This window comes from Cupressus sempervirens, chromosome 5 (genome assembly GCF_028749045.1).
Source record: "Cupressus sempervirens isolate cs-2001-9-10 chromosome 5, ASM2874904v1, whole genome shotgun sequence".
Classification (NCBI taxonomy): domain Eukaryota; kingdom Viridiplantae; phylum Streptophyta; class Pinopsida; order Cupressales; family Cupressaceae; genus Cupressus; species Cupressus sempervirens.
In genome coordinates, this window is record NC_143122.1 from 704,683,352 (window position 1) to 704,702,389 (window position 19,038).

At 37.4% G+C, this 19,038-nt stretch overlaps 1 pseudogene; it reads right to left on the reverse strand.

Annotated features, from left to right (window-relative positions):
* Positions 1-350: 350 nt before the first annotated feature.
* LOC149557933 (la-related protein 6B-like) overlaps positions 351-19,038 on the reverse strand; it is a 144,948-nt pseudogene continuing 126,260 nt past the window's right edge.

The window sequence follows — 19,038 nt, forward strand, 5'->3', positions numbered from 1 at the left end:
TAGCAGCAGGTGCCTCCATAGCCACAGGTACCTCCACAGCAACAGGCACTAGAGATGGTAGATGGGGACATGCCAGATTAGCCGATAGGTGGGGTGTAGGACATGGTACAGAGATATTGGGAGCGGGTTCGTGCAGCCTCCCGATAATTAGGAGAGTTGCAGATTGCAGTAGCAGTCAGGGATGTGCAGCTAGTGGAGAGACAGCGGGAGACAAATCGTCAGAGGGAGCGTGCAGAGACTGCAGAATGAAGGCTGGAGCTGGCGCTTGATGAGATCCACTTTCAGTTAGCACGAGCATCTTATTATTATGCTGCTTATACCAGCACGATACTAGATGAGACATTGTAGGTTCAACGATTCTCTCTGTACGTATGAAAGTCTGGAGGCGCACGACCTCCTATCAGGCCAGATATGCCACCACCACCTTTGCCACCTGCTGCCCCTGCTCCTCTTGCTCCTCCTGGAGGTGAGAGTTCGAGACAGAGTTAGACGCTCTATGCCTATTTTTTTGATTATGTTTCCTGACTATGTATCGATTGGTGTGCCAACACCACATGTATCATTTTTGATCGATTGCACTCAAGTAGTGCTCATTTTTGTACTGACCCATTTATATATATATATATATATATATATATATATACAAGATTTTGAGCCGAGTATTCCTATGTACATGTCATTGTCTATTTTGTTTTCCTTTGATGTATATGAGATGTATGTTGTGCTTAGATAGAACACAAATGTATGAACTGACATCTCACGTAGTGTTGCGTGTTTTTGCTTGACAGTCACAGGTATTCCATTGAGGAGTGTGAATCGACGAACCAAAAACTTGTGCAGCCATGGAGGAATCTGATGCATGTGGACAATGAATCGAATGACCATCGAATTGCCCGCTAATGCAAATGAAGTATGCAATGCAAGACTATGTTAAATGCAACCCTAGGTCTGGTTATGAAGCCTTGACAATTTATCATCATTGGATATAAAATAAAGCTCGTATGTTATACAATTGCCACTGACATTGCAATCATGAAAATATGAATATAACATACCTTATTGGGGTGTTAGGATTAAATGTAAGCATTCGAGGCACCAGAAGCCAAAATGACCAGAACATTTATCCCTTTTAATGTAGCAAGTTAACATAAGCATCAGAGCATAAATGCTAGGATGACTTGAATGTTGCTTGCATAACAGGCACACCAAACACACAGGAGATCTCTCTTATGCTAAGTAATCAGTATTCATTATTTCCACAATGACCTTTGCGTTCATAACCTGAGACAAAAGTGTGCTAGTTATACTTGAAGTGACTAGTATGTTCACTTAGCAGGGTGAGTATTAGTATTTATTGTAGCATGAAGAGTTCACTCCAACAAATAAGGAGAAGCACCAATGTTATTGATGTATTCTTATAAAAGGAGTCGAGGTACACACAACCATCCAATACGAGATGGAGGCTCTTATAGTGGACACCCCTCTTATAGGAATAAATCTACTTATTGAAACTAAACCACAAAGAAAAATCAAAGGAAAAGATCATGCCCCCTAGTCATTTCTTCTCTAGTTGAAGATGACATCATCGAGTTGCTCAAGGAGATATGATAAAGAAAAACAAAGAAAAAAAAGAAAATGCTCAGCATATCCAAACAAGTATATCATTTTTAGAATTCAATGTTTTCAGGATTGATGTCAAGTGTCAATGTCCAGAACATGGTTGAAAGGAATCTCTTCAGTAGGGTGAGGACAGTAGGAAGACATAGTCAAAATGAGTGGTGACTGAGGTCAAAGAGGAATCTTCACAGTGAAGAACCTAAGATGGACTGAGCGACAGTAGACAGACATAGTCAGGAAAATTGGTGACTAACACAAGAGATTTTCCATAAAGGAATATGGAAATATGACTTAGCAAAAGTAGAAAGACACAGTTGAAACAACTGGTGACTGTTGCGAAAGAGATTTTATGAGGAGAATCTTGAAAAGAGAGTGACACTGGCGACAGTAGGCAAACGCAGTAAGGACCACTGGTGACTGTCACGAAGGAGATTCTATGAGGAGAATCTCCAAAAGAGTGACACTAGCAATAGTAGGCAGACGCAGTTAGAACCACTAGTGACTGTCGTGAAGGAGATTCTATGAGGAGAATCTCAAAAAGAGTGACACTAGCGACAGTAGGCAGACACAGTGAGGACCACTGGTGACTGTCGCGAAGGAGATTCTATGAGAATCTTGAAAATAGTGACACTAAGGGGGAATGCCCCTGGGCTGTGACAAGACTCAATCCATGGATACATGAGCAAGAAGTAGGAAGTGAAAGCGACTGTATAGAATAGCCAGAAGATGCATTGCAAGATGAGGCATTGGGAACAAGAGGCATCTGTTTACCAAGTTTTCACCTTCTTGGCAACTTTTGTCTTTTTTTTTGCTACCATGATGCCTATTTCCAAGTTTTCATCAATGACACTATTTTTGTTTTTACATTTTTTAAAATTTTTTAAATTTTTTTATTTTTTTATTTTTGAGATTTTTCACTTTTTTTGGTGTTACCAAGGTGCCTATTGCTAGGTTTTCACCAGGGTAACAATTTTTTCAGGACTTTTTTCGATTTTTAGATTTTTTTTAGGATATACAGATATGTACAAAGAGCTTGCTGAGATTAAATCAACTGTAAAATTGTTTCAGGTGGAGAGTGTTGATAGGCTCTTTAAGCACTTCTCCTTTAGTTGTGGAAAGCTGATAAGCACCAGATCCATATACTACAATGATGATGTATGAACCTAGCCAGTTTGGTTCAAACTTTCCTTTTTGCATTCGTTTTTGTTGATTCTTAGGGTTCTCTCTCAGGAAGAGGTCACCCAGCTGGAAGTCACGTGGCCTAATTCTCTTATTGTAGCTTCATGCCATTCTTTGTTGATATGCTCGTAGATGATCACATGCCACTTGTCGTTGTTCATCCAGTAACACAAGCTCTTGAAGCTGAGCTATCCTGTAATCATCATCAGTGATAAGGCCCTTCATGGAGATTCTCAAGGTAGGAATCTCAACCTCTATCAGAAGCACAACATCCACCCCAGGGTAATGCTTGTCCTATATGCCCACAGGGCTGGATTGATCTAGAGATGCCAGTCTCTCCCTGACTTACTGACTCTGCGATGAAGAATTTTGAGGATCGCCTTATTGGATGCCTCAGCTTGGCCATTACCCTAGTGGTAATAAATGGAAGACTAATGTTGTGTAATCTTGAATTTCTTGCACAGTTCCTTGAGGTCTTTATTTTTGAACTGTCCTCCATTTTCAGTAATGATTGAGGATGGTATACCATATCTACAGATGACGTAGTTTGTGATAAAAAGTGCTGCAGTTTTGCCATCAAAAATTGTGAGAGGGACTGTCGCTACCCATTTCATGAAATAGTCTGTAGCCGTGATAATGAACTTATGTCCATTGGAAGAGGTTGGGTGAATCTGCCCCACCAAGTCGAAGGCCCATTGTTGAAATGGCCATGTTGTAGAAGAGGGAATTAGCTCTCTGGCTGGAGCGTGAATGAGATTCCCGTGTAATTGACACTGCTTGAAGGACCTAGCATACTTAACAACTTCTTGCTCCATTTTAGGCCAGTAGTAACTAGCACGAAGAAGTTTGCGAGCTAGTGTCAAGCCATTGGAATGAGATCTGCAAATGCCTTCGTGAACGTCAATTAGTGCATGTTTGGACTCGTCGGGTTCTAAACACCTAAGGAGTGTTCCATTGAGACCTCTCCTATATAGATCGTCAGCACTAATGACATAATGTGAAGTGTTACAAATTAGGTAACGTTTCTCATTCCAGGTCAGACCTTTCGAAATGGTTTGATTATGAAGGTAGGAATAGATGTGATGGTAGCGGGATGATTCTTGTCCTCTAATAGAACAAATCATCTTGGAATCAGGTGTGTCATAGGCTAGGTAGTGTAATGCTTCCACCAAGAACTTGTGTCAGAGATCATTTTTTGGCATTTATAGAAGGGAGGCCAGAGTGGCCATGGCATCAACTGCTTTATTATCTGTGCGTGGAACTTGTTGGAAGGTGATGTGTGCAAAATATTTTGTCAAGTCATCAACCATGCGTTTGTAAGGAATTAGTTTTTCATCCTTTGTTTGATACACATCATTTACTTGGTTGATGACAAGCTGAGAGTCACCAAAGATGTCCAACTAATCTACTCTCCATTCAGCTACAATTTTCATACCATTGATCAAAGCTTCATATTCAGCAATGTTATTTGTACAAGGAAACAAAATCTTTTACGCTTTGGGCAATGAGTATCTCTGTGGTGTAATGAAGAGTAATCCAGCACCTGATCCTTGTTGTGTGAAGGACCCATCAAAGAACATAACCCATGTATGGTGAGTGAGTGTTAGAATTGACTCATCTGGGAAATCAATGTTTATTGGTAGAAGACTCTGTATGGGTGCCTCGGCCAGCTGGTCTGCAATTGGCTACTATTTTATAGCTTTGTGTTCAACATATTGGATGTCAAACTCACTTAGTATCATGACCCATTTAGCCAATCTTCCTGTGAGAGCTGCCTTACTGAGCAAGTACTTTAATGGATCTATTTTAGCCACAAGCTATGTAGTGTGGGCAAGCATGTAGTGTCTCAATTTCTGGGAAGAAAAGACAACTGCCAAGCAAGCTTTTTCAATAATGTTGTAGTTTTTCTCATAAGAGACCAATGTTCGGCTCAAGTAATAAATAACTCTTTCTTTGTTGTCATTGTCTTCCTGAGCCAACAAGATTCTCAAAGATGTTTCAGTGGCTGAAATGTATAAAAGCAAAGGCTTTCCATGCATAGGAGGCATCAGGATCGGTGGATTGACAAGATATTATTTGATCTGTGTTAAGCTTTGCTCACAATCCTGGCTCCAATTGAATTTCACACTCATATGTAAGGTCTTTGTGAAGGGTTGTGATTTATCCACCAATTGTGAAATGAACTTGCGAATAGATTGAAGCCTTCCTTGTAGTCCTCTCATCTGAATGATGTTTCGAGGTGGTGGCATGTCCCTTATTGCTTTTATTTTTTCTGGATCTACTTCAATTCCTTTTGCAGAAACAATATATCCTAACAATTTTCCTTATGTGACACCAAATGCGCATTTCTTAGGATTGAGCCGAAGACTGAATTTTTCCATACGATCTAGGATGGGACCCAAATCTTGTAGATGAGTATTGCATTTAGCACTTTTGACCAAGGTATCATCAATGTAGTCCTCCATGGTTCTATGTATCATGTCATGAAAAATTGTAGTAACAGCCTGTTGATATGTAGCACCAGCATTCTTTAAACCAAATGGCATCACATTCCAAAAAAAGGTTCCCCATGCACATGTGAAAGCCATTTTCTCTTGATCTTCTAGAAATTTTTTTATCTGATTCTATCCAGAAAAACCATCCATAAGTGAGTACATCTTATAGCCAGCTGTCATGTCCATGATCATATCTATATTAGGGAGTAGAAAGTCATCTTTAGGACATGCCAAGTTAAGATCACGGAAGTCTGTACAAACCCTGATAGATTTATCATGCTTTGAAAAAAGAACAATATTAGATATCCATTTAGCATAATCAATTGCATGGATGAAACCAGCCTTTAGAAGCTTCTCCAATTCTGCTTTGACTAGCAATGCAACATGAGGATGCATTTTTTGAAGCTTCTGTTTAACTGGTTTGATGCTTGGTGCTATGGACAAGTGATGCATGATAAGATCAGGATCCAATCCTGGCATGTCAGAATATGTCCAGGAAAAAATTATTTTCTTTTCCTTGAAAAAGTCAATGAATTGTTCCTTCTCTTCAGGTGATAGTGACTGCGCCAAATGTATCACATGAGGATGTTCTTCTGTGCCTAGGTTAATTGGCTATGTCGGCTCTATTAACATTGGTGATCTCTCCTGAAAGTGACTAAGAAGGACATCAAATATCTCATCCGTGGGTGCCTTAGAGAGGTTTTCACCCTTGGATACGTCTTTTGTTTTTACTTTTTTGGGATCTGACACTGCCACAATGTGGTTTTCACCATCGGACCTCTTGCATTCTTTCATTTTAATTGTGTGATTGAGATATTTGATGTCTGCCTCAGTCATGTTGATATTTTTCTCATTGGTGGAAGACGTTATAGGTTTGATATTGTTTAGGTAACAGGCAAGAGCATAGTCATTTTGGAATGTGGGGACTTCGTTAGATGCATTGGGGTTCTAGTCTATAAGCTTCAGATGTGCGAGTGACAGAGTAGTGGTTGGTTCAATTGCATTTACAGTATAGTCATTAAATGCGTGGACCAGAAATTCAAGACCTACGGTGACCTCATCCACAAGGGTATTCAAATGCCTCAGAGTATGAATGTTAGTAATTGATGACTCTAGGACACTAGTTGGATCAGACCCCTATGACCTAACACTAGACGTTTCACTCACTTTGATTTGATTTTCATAGACATGCACTTGGTCAATGTCTTTATCAGTAGTCGCTTCTGAAAGATTGTCAAATTCATATTCATGAGAATCAGTGCTACATGGTGAGAGACTATAGAACTCCCCATGAGTGATAGGGACAAAATCTCCTTCAGCCTCTAGATTCTTACACAAATACTTAATACAACATGACTGATTAGATTCTCCCTTTTTTGAATGATATTTGAGTTGCTCAGTATTGTCCTAAGAAGAATCACTAGTATCATCCACAATGCTAACACGTGGCACAAAGTCATCTGGCTCAGTAAAAAATTTAGCGAGATCATAAGGAATAGGATGAGGGTAGGAATCCTCATCATCAAATTCTTCCTTTTGAGTTCCTGACTCAGATTGTGACTCATTTTCAGATGAACTCTCAGGTATAGGTATGAATTTATTGGATCCCAAATGGAAGGGGACCTTCTTAAACCCTAGGCCAGTTGTGTCACTGTTGCTTCGAGCTGTTGCTTTGATAGGATCTATTAGACCATTGTTATTGCACCCAATAGGGCCGGTGCCCTTGTAACCAAAATGCTTCATAAGCTTAAGGCCAGGTCCATATTTCTTAGGAGTGATTTCTTGAGCTTGTTCTGTTAGGTCTACTGGAGCCTCTTCTTTGTAAAGCCATGCAAAAATGGCTCTGTTTTCACTTTCATCTTCTAAGGGAACTGTGGCTTTCACAAAAGAGCCATTAAACTTGGTCTGAGGTGTCAGCACGAATGACTTCTTTGCTGCTGAGGGTCTCCCAAAATGTCAAGGGGACTCTGGAATAGATGTTAATGACAACACCGGTTCCATGTGGTACTCTCCCATACCAGTTTCTTTCAATTTAAATGACTGCTCAATTTTTTTTAGCTTATTGTTGTGACAATCAATAGACTCACGGTTAGCAGGGACAAAAGAATCAACAACTTTGAGAATATTGTAGATGTAGCTAGTAGTGGCAAGAATAGTAACTTTAGAGCCATGAAATGGGAATTTAATGTATTGGTGGTATGTGGATGGCATAGCATGCATCTCATGTATCTATGGCCATCCCAACAGAATGTTGTAGGCTAAGGGAATGTCAAGCACCTGACAGGTGACATCCCTTTCGACAGGACCAATGCGAATTGGTAAAGTCACAAGGCCTAGTGACTTTCATTCTACTTCATCATATGCTTTAATAGTGATCTTTCATTGAGGATCAACAAAGTCCTTAGAATAATCCAATTGTCTAAGCAGAGCAGAAAAAATAATATTTAGGCCAACACCATTGTCAATGAGTACCCGAAAAAAATGTGTCTAGTGGATCATAACCTCAATGTGTAAAGGTTGATTGCGTGGGTGATTCAGTGAGTTGTCATCCTCCTTAGAGAAGTTCATAAGATGAGGTGAGGTCAAGTGACCTACCATGGATTGAAATTGCTCAAGATCAAGATCTTGAGGAATGTTTTCCTTAGTGAGGGCTTTGTCCAGAATTTTCCTATGAGTAGGTGAGATTTTAAGCAGCTCAAATATGGAAATGTGAGCATTGGTTCATTTCAACTAATCTAGAACACTATAACTGGTTGTAGTCAAGTTTGTCGTGTGTTTTGCACCTTTACCAGATGGACCAGCAAGGGCTTTGTCCTTGTGTTGTACATGATTTGAAATAGGAGGTGCAGGGCCTTTGAGCACCAACTTCGCATGAGAGCGAGTAACAGTGTTAGCACAATGTTGTGAAGACGCATTATCCATGTTATTGGAAGTAGGGCCTCTCAAGACAAATGGTGTCTTGGGTTTTTCGTTATCTTGCTTCCCCTTTATGGTAATAATGTTGCAGCATTCAGAATCTATAGGTTCAACCATGTGAATGACATTATCATCATTGGAATATGTATAGTTGACCTTATTGTAGGGTTTTGGTTTTGAAGTCTCTCCTTTTTCATAAGCTAGGAAAGGCTCTTTGAACGCCTTGTGGTCTGAGTTTTTGTTATGTCCATCTACCACAAATTCACCAGCATCAATCATGTCCTGGAATTTATGATGCAAGTTTATACAGTTTCTAGTTTTGTGCCCCTTGTTTTGGTGATACTCACAAAATGAGGTCTCATTCCACCATGGTGGATGTGGTTGTGGATCATAGGGATGAGGGTTATCCATTGGTGAGATAAGCTTGTGTTGTAGCAATGTTTTTTAAACCACATCCAAAGGTTCTCCCAAAGGCGTATACTCTCACTTGGGTTGTGTTGCCCATGAGTTTCTTGGTTTGTGTCCAGATGTCTTATTGTCAGGGGGAGGCTTCTTAGCATTTTTGGAATCTTTGAGGTAGTCTGTGAGATTAAATGCTATTTTAGCAGGTTTGGGTGTGACATTGTCAACAACCCCATCATGTACAATTTCTCAATTCTTGTTGACATGTTTGTGGTTTTATCCCTGTTGGAAGTGGAACCTTGTTTTGTGTCTCTCTGAAGAGTGAGCTCACCTTTCTTGACCATAAATTCTTCGATACAGATAGCCTGTGTAATCATGTCTTCAAAGGTACATGGACCTTGTAGTTGGACTCTACACCCGAAATCAAGTAAGAGGTTATCAGTGAAAATGTCGAGCTTCTCTGTTTTTGGGATTTTATGAGAATACTTAGTGTATAGTTGTCTCCACTGTTGGAGGAAAGTGAGAAAAGGCTCACCAACCTTCTATTTAAGGTTGCATAGATCTCGAATATTGATAGGGTGTTGAATATTATGAGAATATTGCTGAACAAATGAATTGGTAATTTCATTAAACGTCTTGATACCATGAGGTAAATGTGAGAACCACTCCAAATCTTGACCACCTAGGCTTCTAGGGAATAAATGCATGAGGTATGTTTGATTGTGTATAAAATCCATAGACAAAGCACCAAATTCCCACAAGTGATCTTGGGGATCAGTAGTACCAAAGTACTTGTCATATCTGGGTAGTTCTATGCCTTGTGGGAAAGGTGGCATGTTTATACTTTTGTCAAATGGGAATAAACAAAGAGCGTCCAAGGTGTATGTCTTTGTGGGTTTCTCTTTCTCATGCATCATCTAAGCGAATTGGTCTTGCATAATTTTTAATTGTTTTTGGAGTTTGGAAGTCTTAGTTTCTTCTTCACGTGTGATAATGGTTTCCACATCAAAATGTGTGGGTAGTTTAGCTCCCTCTTGGGCAAGTTTGAGAAAGTACTTTTCTTTCTCTTCGTTGAGTAGGATTCCCATGACCTTCTGAAAGTTTTTGTCTCTTTGACATTTTGCTATGTGTTCAGGAAGGATTTCCACCTCTTCCTGTTCCTCATCAGTTTCATATTCTTTCTCTTTCTCTTTGTCATCCCTAGGTGGTTCTTGATATCGACTATGACTACCATATTTAGGTTCACGATTAGTCATTATAGGAACGTGTTCAATTTTTGTACGTTGTGTTTCAAAAGGGTCTGTGGAGAAAGGATCATACATTGTATTTGGGAATGCAGGAGCTCTACCTGTCTCAGTATCCTCTTGGTAAAAAAGATTCCTAATTTGTTGCAAATTGGAAAATGTTCGTTGAAGTTGAGATGACCTGGCAGGTGAGGAAGATCGTGAAGACGCCTCACAAGCCAAACTAGATACAGATTGCATAGCGAAAGGTAAGCTAACTCTACCATGATTATGACCCCTATCATGACCACGTCTAAGGTTATCAGGATAAAACACATTTCCACTTTTGGTTGTGACAGTCATAGGCAAGGAAAGGAAGCTAGAACCTGGACAAGGACTACACTAAGACTGAGTCTCAAAAAGGACAAGATAATAGCAAGAATGCTGTTCATTAAGGCACAAATGGTCTAATTTAAAGGCTAGAACAGCCAAAGATTATGACCACTACGACAAAAAGTAGGACAAACATTAAGAAAAAGACCAAAAAAAATTTATGAGACAAGACTAGTCAAGGCGTAAGACACAAGCCTTCAGCTAAGCGAAGTGTCATTGTTTTAGGATTTTTTGCACATAGAGAGCGATAAACGGACACAAAAGAGGACATCGTGTAGGCCATAGATAGCTAAAACAAATCCAAATTGGTAATGCTGATACAAAGTCTCGCATGAAAAATCTTTATGGGTTGCGCGAAGAAGTTTTTGTCTCACGCGAAGGTCAGTGACAACAGTTTAATTTCATGCGAAGAAGTTCATAGGATTGCGCGAAGATGAACAACAGCAATTTACTTTCGCGCGAGAAGAAATTGATTTCGCGTGAGGAGCATATAACTTCGCGTGAGACCAAAATGATTTTGCGTGAAAAGGCAGACCAGTTTTACAACAACAACTGATTTTGACAAATTTTTTGATCGTTTCAGTAACCAGTCAGATAAACAGGCACATAGAATAGCAAGCAAGTGATTTCAAGCACATCTGAAAATAATGAGCAAAGGCAAAAGAAACCTTACGCATGAACAATCAAGTGACTTAGTTTGTGCTAATCCCTAGGAGAGCTATTTGCGTATGTTTTCAAAAAGTTTTGCAATCACGCATACATCCCTAGAAAATAAAAGTTGGCCTCTCTAAGGTTTTTAGTAATGGTTTGACTCTGTAACTTTTATGACTCACAGGGGTGACCTCCAATCTTGGTGCACCGAGGTTTTGACACAGTTCGAGAACTTAATCTTGAAGAGCTGCTAGGGAGATCTGACAACCCACAATGAACCACACCCATGGAGATTTCTTCCACAAGGACATTTATATAGTGGTTGTCACTACTATGGCGAAAATGGCTTTTACCGCTTGAGGTTCCGTCATCACAGTTTTCCCTGTAGAGGGATTGTCTACTATGATTAACCCTCTCTAAAGGTGACTGACTCATAATAGTATACCACAAGGGGACTTAGCTTCCAGATTCAAGGTTTTGACACCTTTTCACCTTTAGCCCAATCAAAGCAGACAGATTAATACGGCATGCTAAACTAAGAGTATCTCTTAAAGATCTATGATATCATCTCCCAGTGATCTATCAACCTCTTCGAAGAAAGGATGCCTTAATCAACAAGTTGAAGATTCATCTATCTGCAAGATGCTCAAAGTATCCTCCCCAACTACAAGGAATTCATCTTAGAGAGGAGTTTCACTAGGAACCCACTCCCTCAAGATCCACGAATAGTGTTCATGGGGGCTTAATTACTATGTGTGTATAGATGTCAATTTTTGAAAGCAAATCTATCCAAAAGAAATCAAAGGGAACAAGGTGGTACACTTAACACTTTAACTAATGTGAGGTGAGTCCAAAGATGTGGAACATTTAACCCCTCACACAAGCTAACATGAGTCCACAAATCAGAAACTAGTGAGTTCTAGAAAGCACAAAAGGGTTGCCTAGTGGAGCCTTTAACACTTCTGTCCTGTAGACCCCTCCCCTTTAACGTGGTGCTAATCTTGCAACTATAGGGTGGAACAAGGGGCTGATGGATTAGTGAGTCCAATAACCCAAGATAGCTAATTAGATCTATCACTAATAACTAAGCCTGCTAGATGAAACTAATAGAGATCACAACCTAATATCAAATTATGCATGTGTTGTAAAATGAAAATATGGAAGGAAACACACACAAGCTCGACATGAGAGATGTTTATTTTAGATCCAAATGAAGTGTTATTAGCTGAGGAAGGTTACCTGGTGATCCTCGCAACGCGCTTAGTAGATTTTACCTATTTTTAGCAACTTTATCACGCTTTTCCAATTATCTCACAAATCGCTGTTATGCTATTCCAAAAAAATTAGAAAACACAAAAAAACTAGAAATTGTGAACAGTTGGCAGAAAAACCAGAAAACATGAAAAATCAATGCAAAAAAATTGATTCTGTCAGCAGAGTTTCGCGCAAAATTCTTGATAGTCTGCGCGAAGAAGTTTTACAGCTTGCACGAAATTATATTTGGCTCGCGCGAAGAAACAGGTTTCACGTGAAGTTTCGTGTGCCCAAGAACTTTCTCACACGATGTGGAAAGAATCTTTGCATGAAGATTTTGGATCCTTGCGCGAAAATGAACAGTCTCGCACGAAGATTCTCGAATCTATACAAAATAGTATAGACAAAGAACAAAAAAATGATTAAAAAAATACATAAAGAGGCCAAAAAAATTGATTTTTGAGCCCTACGGTGGGCGCCATAAATGTATGCGTGAATATATGGCCTCTACTAACACACACACTTCAACACAGTCATTGTATGCGGATTCATCCCAAAATGAATATTAGATTGTTCATCCGAAAATCAAACTGCAAAGCAACTTGTTGCCTTCTATCTAAAGGGAATTGCTTGTCAGATATCCTCAGATTTGAGGTGTTTAAGCAACTAGTCTCTGTAAGAACGAAGGATTTGAATGCAATTTAAGCTATATGAATGTGCAAGTAATCTAGATGGAGTGCAATCAATTAATTTAAGAAATAAAAGACATCAAGCTAAAAATGTATGCATATTAAATCTATATGAGAATTAAACTAGAAAATGAATATGAAAGTAGGGAGCTCAAATGAATGCACAATCCAGCAGCAATTCGATGCAAATTCTCATTCAACCTCCCCTAAAATGAAGAGATGAGGGTCTCTTAAATTGATTTTCCTGGAATCCATCAACGGTTGAGGTCGATTTCAATCAACGGTTAGGATTAAAGGTGAAGTTCAGTCATAAAGGGAGATTCCCAAATTAAAGGGAGTTAACAGATTTAATTTGAGTAAAATAAGGAGTTAACTGATTCAATTTGAGTAGAAAAAGGAGTTAACTGATTTAACTCATTTTTGATCAATAGTGAACTGGAAATTTCCCTTTTTGAACTAAAGAGAGATTTTGGTGAAATATTTAATTTAATAAAATGAGATATGCTCTCATAATTACCTTTTCTATTTAATTAAATAATCTTTTAATTAATTTAGAGGCACTTTTCTTATTTAATTAAATAACTTCATTTAATTAATTAGGAATGGCTTCCCATTTAATTAAATAATTTTTTAAAAAATTAATTAGAAGTAAGTTCTCCATTTAATTAAATAATTTCATTTAATTAATTAAAATAGGCACATTTATTAAATAAATTTAATTTCGTAGTACATTAGCCTTTAGGATATAATTTAATTTAATTAAAGTATAAATACTTAGTAATTAAATTAAATATTAATCAATAGGTTTAATGCGACTAACATGAGTACGTACTATAGGAATTAAATAAGAAATATGATGAATGCAGATTAGGGTTTTCTGCATCTGAGAATTAAGTCAAGTAGCAAGTAGCAGAATGAGAATTTGCCTAATGGAATAGGACTTTAGGATTGGTCAGAAATAGACAAGAATTGGTATCATGGCAATGAGCCAATTTTGGTGTATTACACTCTCATAAATATAATTAATTTACTATATAATTAATCTTATTTAATTTCCTTACCTATTTTAATACCACATCCACAAAAAATCACGTGATATACAACAAGAGAAGAATGATTAAAATAGAAAATTTAGAACCATGGTCAAGGGAAGGGTTCACAAATTCACATTGCCTTGGAAAATTTAGTTGGGTAGTCAATTAGATAACTATCTACTATTTAAGAATAAGTGATGTATTAGGCTAGGATTTTGACTTGAATATTATCTCCCCTCTCTTTTGTTTGAGATATTGTGATATGGCATGCATATGCTAGAAATTCAAGGAAGTCGATGTCCAATAACTATAATCTTGCATAAAATATGAGCATGTATATGTGTATGTGTTTATTGATTAAGGACTCCCTCTTTCAACCACATCAGGCACACCAAATACAAACTTAAAACATATACACTACCCATACACATACAAGTATAGGGGAAGTATAGATAGTAAAGACATGGATATAAATAATATCTTATCTTATAGATCACTATCAAGAGAATAGGCATAATCTTCAACTAAAAGCACATAGTATATATGTTGTCCCAAACTTGTAGTGAGAAGGGGGTTAATTAGTACAAACTTTCAAACTGATTATGTAAGCTCCAAATTATATAATCTTTGACACTAGTGTACTTACTATATAAGAAATAGAAAAAACAATAAAAGCTACACTATAAAACCATGCAAGATCACAAATAAGAACATCCATCATTGAGACATGGAATTTGTATGTTGAAACCCTTGATGATAGGATGAAAACCATAGTGAGATTAATATACCTAGTATCCCTTATAATGCATGTAAAGAGTTTTTTGGTAAAAGTATAAAATTGTTCCTTCTAAGAACACATTCTATTTGGAATTTTCATAACCTATGAGGATTACACAAGCTTATGAAAGCTACCTAGTTAAGGATACACAAACATTCCTTCTAGGAGATACCTTGTGAAAGGGTTTATAAATATTTCTACTTAATCTTTCCCAATTTAGAAATTAAAAATGGATCTAATGGTAAGAAATAAATCTAAGTGAATGATCTAAATAACAATACTATCTTTCCTTCTAGATCTCTGTGATGAATCCTTGAAGATTTATCAATCTTCCTTCTTTTGGCTTGTCTCATGGACTATAGTGTTTAACCTCTTTTTCTCCATCTTTTTATATTGAAATTTTTTACAAGTCTTGTGCTTATTTAAGAAATAACATGAAAATTACAATATTATTCAAGCTCTGGACCCGACAATTCTGTCATCGACTCTATTCACATTCCTATGATGGCCCAGGAACACGCTTATTCTTTAGCCATAGAGAAACTTTTGAATTGTGAGGTACCATTATGGGCTCAATATATATGAGTGTCATTTCTCAAAATTACTCAAATTTTGAATCATTTACTTGCTCTAGCCACTCATGCTATGGATGTGGGAGCATTAACCTCATTCCTGTGGGGTTTTGAGGAGTGGGCAAAATTGTTGGAATTCTATGAGAGAGTCTCGGGAGCCAGGATGCATGCCAGTTACATACGACCAGGTGGAGTGGCACAAGATCTGCCTCTTGGCTTATCCGAAGATATTTATGAGCAACCACACTAGAAACAACCTTTGGAAGACCAAGAGTCACAACTTGGAATCCACCTTTTACAATGAGACAAATACAACCAATACAAGACCAAGAGTCACAACTTAGAATTCCACAAATATGTCCTATTTGGGATTTGAACTAGGGTCTCCACAATGAAAACTCATTGCTTCAACCAACTAAGCTAAACCCCTTGGACCATTTTCTCCATCTTTGGAAGCCAATCTATTATTTATATCTTTCCTTTGCAACTACATTCTCGTTCACTAGCTTGTACTCTTTATTCAAACAATAATCCCCAAAAATGAATTTTAAGTGTCTTTATACACTCTTTGATATCAGAGCACTATAACCCAAAACAAAAAAGTTGCACACAAATTCAAATTTTAATTTCTTATCCTAGTTAATCATAGAATACCTATGGCACCTACTAGTAGGGGTATAGACTAGTAAGCCTTCAATCCCATTATGAACCTAAAAATAGATTTTGTCCTTATGTCCATCTATTGGTACTACCCAGATGCTTGTCACATCAATCTTTCTGACTATCATTTCATCATGTCACAACATTGACAACCCTTTATGCTTTATCCTTGATCTATTGCATACTTCACCTATGTTCTTGTCATGAATTTGATTAAGTCACCATAAATATGTCAATTGGTACACTCTTCTATCAATGGTTGCACTATCTTGCAACATATCTATCTTCTTCAATTTTTTTCCAATCAATGAAACAGTAAAAGTTTTGTGATGCAACATTCTAGTCATCACCATTTACTAGTCATTCATGCCAGGTGGAATCACCAAGTCCTATAATCTCCCCCTTTGGCATTGATCCAGAAAAACCTCTTTAATCATCCTTAGATTGTTTCATTAGAACAATTGGCTATCATATTTTCATTTTCCATTCCTTTGACTAAATTGGTAGAAGACTTATGCATCGGTGTGGACTTAGTGTTATTGTTTCTCCCTTTCACGGTATGCATTCTCATCTTTTCCTATCATTTCTCAATATCCCTCTCTATTCATTCTCTTCATTCTCCCCCTTTTTTAATCAATGAAAAATGGTTATATAGTATATCAAATATGTTCTTGTATTGACCTTGTGAACTTACACTATCTGCATCCCATGATGTCTTTAGATGGGTGAGAGCAATGGTCTCACTCCTAATATCAACCATGTGTTCTTCAATTCCATCTAGTGTATAGATTAGTGGTTTAGAAATGAATGCTTCTACATTTATGACATGTCCTTAGATAATACCTATTAGTGGTGATAGTATACTTTGAAGTTCCAATAGCCTTAGAATTTATTTTTATTGTTCTTCTTTTACCTTTTGAAATAGATGAAGGGTTCCCTGAGTCTTGGTGATACACTTTATTATTTAATATGTCACTACATTGAATGTCCTTTTCGTATGTTGAATCTCTTTTTGAAATTGCTTGATTGTTTTCTCTAAATCATGTGCAAACAAGCTTGGATTATAATTTTTTTGTAAAACATATGCTATGGTTTTGAGTTCCTCAATAATTTCATCATTTACTTCCTATAGTGTTACCTTTCTAAGCTTGATGAGTTTTACAAGTTGCTAAATTTTCTTTGATATAACTTTCTTCACTAATACATTCTTAATATCTCTGATCTAATCTTCAATATTATCAAATAAATGAGTGAGATGACTAATTAGATATATGTTGAGATCATAGGTATCCCTAGAGGTTATCTCTACAATTATTTTTGGAACAAGTGTCTTGGAGGATAACCAATAGGTAAAATTGATAGTCTCATTCATCAAGGGTGTTTTTATTGATGTTAACACTAATGAAAGACTGGTAGAAATGGACAACCAAATAAGCATATTATAACGTGCATATCTATCAAATAAGGATGATAAAAAAAAGAGAATATGTGCATGCCTAGGAGAGATAGAAAAGGTTATCTAGTTAGATGAAATAAGCTAAGTGCAGTTCGCATCTGCTGAAGAAAGAAAAGTAGAAAGATATGCAAAGATATCAATGAGTTGGATAGACTAGGTTAGCAAAATGTGCATGATGCAAGGAACCCATGACTATCTAGTCTTGTAAACGGTAAAAAGTGCATTCAATGTCACATTTAATGGTGATGGGGGAATAGATCAAGGAATGGCTAGAAGAATTTGAATTTGAATTATTCAAAGTTAGAGAAATCATTGATCACCCATGACTCTTTTACAAACATGCCACACCTAACAAGAGCAATAGACTCCTACAACAAGAAACCATGATAGTAGCAGGGGTGCGAATTAAAAATTTGAATTTGTGGTTTGATGCTTTCAAGAGAAGCTGAGAAATCATTGTAAAAGGAGACAAAATGGAAAGTGGAAAGGTTAGATTGCCAAGTGACTAGCCAAAGAGCCAAGAGAGCCAAGCTAAAATAGAATCTCAAAGAGTGAAGAAGAGTACTCATAAATTTCATCTTCAAGGAGTGATTATACTAAGAAGAGGAGAGTGCACTTGAACAAGAAAAAGAGTATCATGTTTACAAGAAGGGAGAGAGAAGCACACAAGTGATCAATGAATGAAGTTGGAGAGCCAAGAGAAGGAAGAGAAAAATTCTAGAGTGGTCAAGAGAGCTGAAAAAGGCTCCACATCAGGCTAATTTTAGTAGCTAAATGACTAGATCATTTTTTGTTGTTTACTTACATTTACAATAGTAAATCCCATCAAGGGTGGACCCTAATAGGTTCTTTGTAAAAATCCCTTACTAGGGTGACACATTAACTTGTGTTCTAAATTCCTCTAACTAGGATTCTCCTAATATGGAAAGATCTTAATAGGTCTTACCTAAATCCACCAATAGGGTGGGACTTCACAATGTTGCAATATTTAATAGGGATAAGCTCTTGATCAGGCGCACTTTAGAAGTGTGCAAACTTGGGAGGATCAACTCACACACCATGGTTTTGACCATATTTGGGTTTCCACAAGATAAATACTATGTTATGTGTTTCTATATGTGATGTGTTTTTTCTTAACCCTAACCGATTGAGTTATAACTTACAATAACTCATAGATAAGAGACAAGTGTAATTTGAAGTAAACATTGAACATAGTGAGTGTACTGATCTCCCTCCACCCCCCTCCCCACCTCCCCCCCCCCCCCCCCCTTCTCTCTTAGTATATTAAATTGTGATTGAGAGAAATAATTACTATCAAAGGCTAGGTCCTTAAGAGATGAGAGTTTTACAACTCAAGGGAAAGATCAAGCTATTTAAAAGGGATGAACCAAATTCTCTAGGAAGAACTATAGATCATGGTGTAGAAATATGCACTTGCATCTAAAGAATCTTGGAGATACTTAATGGACCCATATAGAGGTCAAACATGTTGAACCAATAGGTCAACTCAATGCTAACCAAGTTAAGGAGAAGGAGATATAGACAACTATAATGGATGCTCTAGTGAGCACCCTATCATACTTTGAATATAAAGGCATGGAGGAATTGGAGATAGCCTACAAAATATGGAAGAAGTTAAAATATTCCCATGGTGAAGACAAGCATGTCATGAGGGCTAAAGCTGAAAGCCTAAGAAGGAAGTTTGATGATGCAAGAATA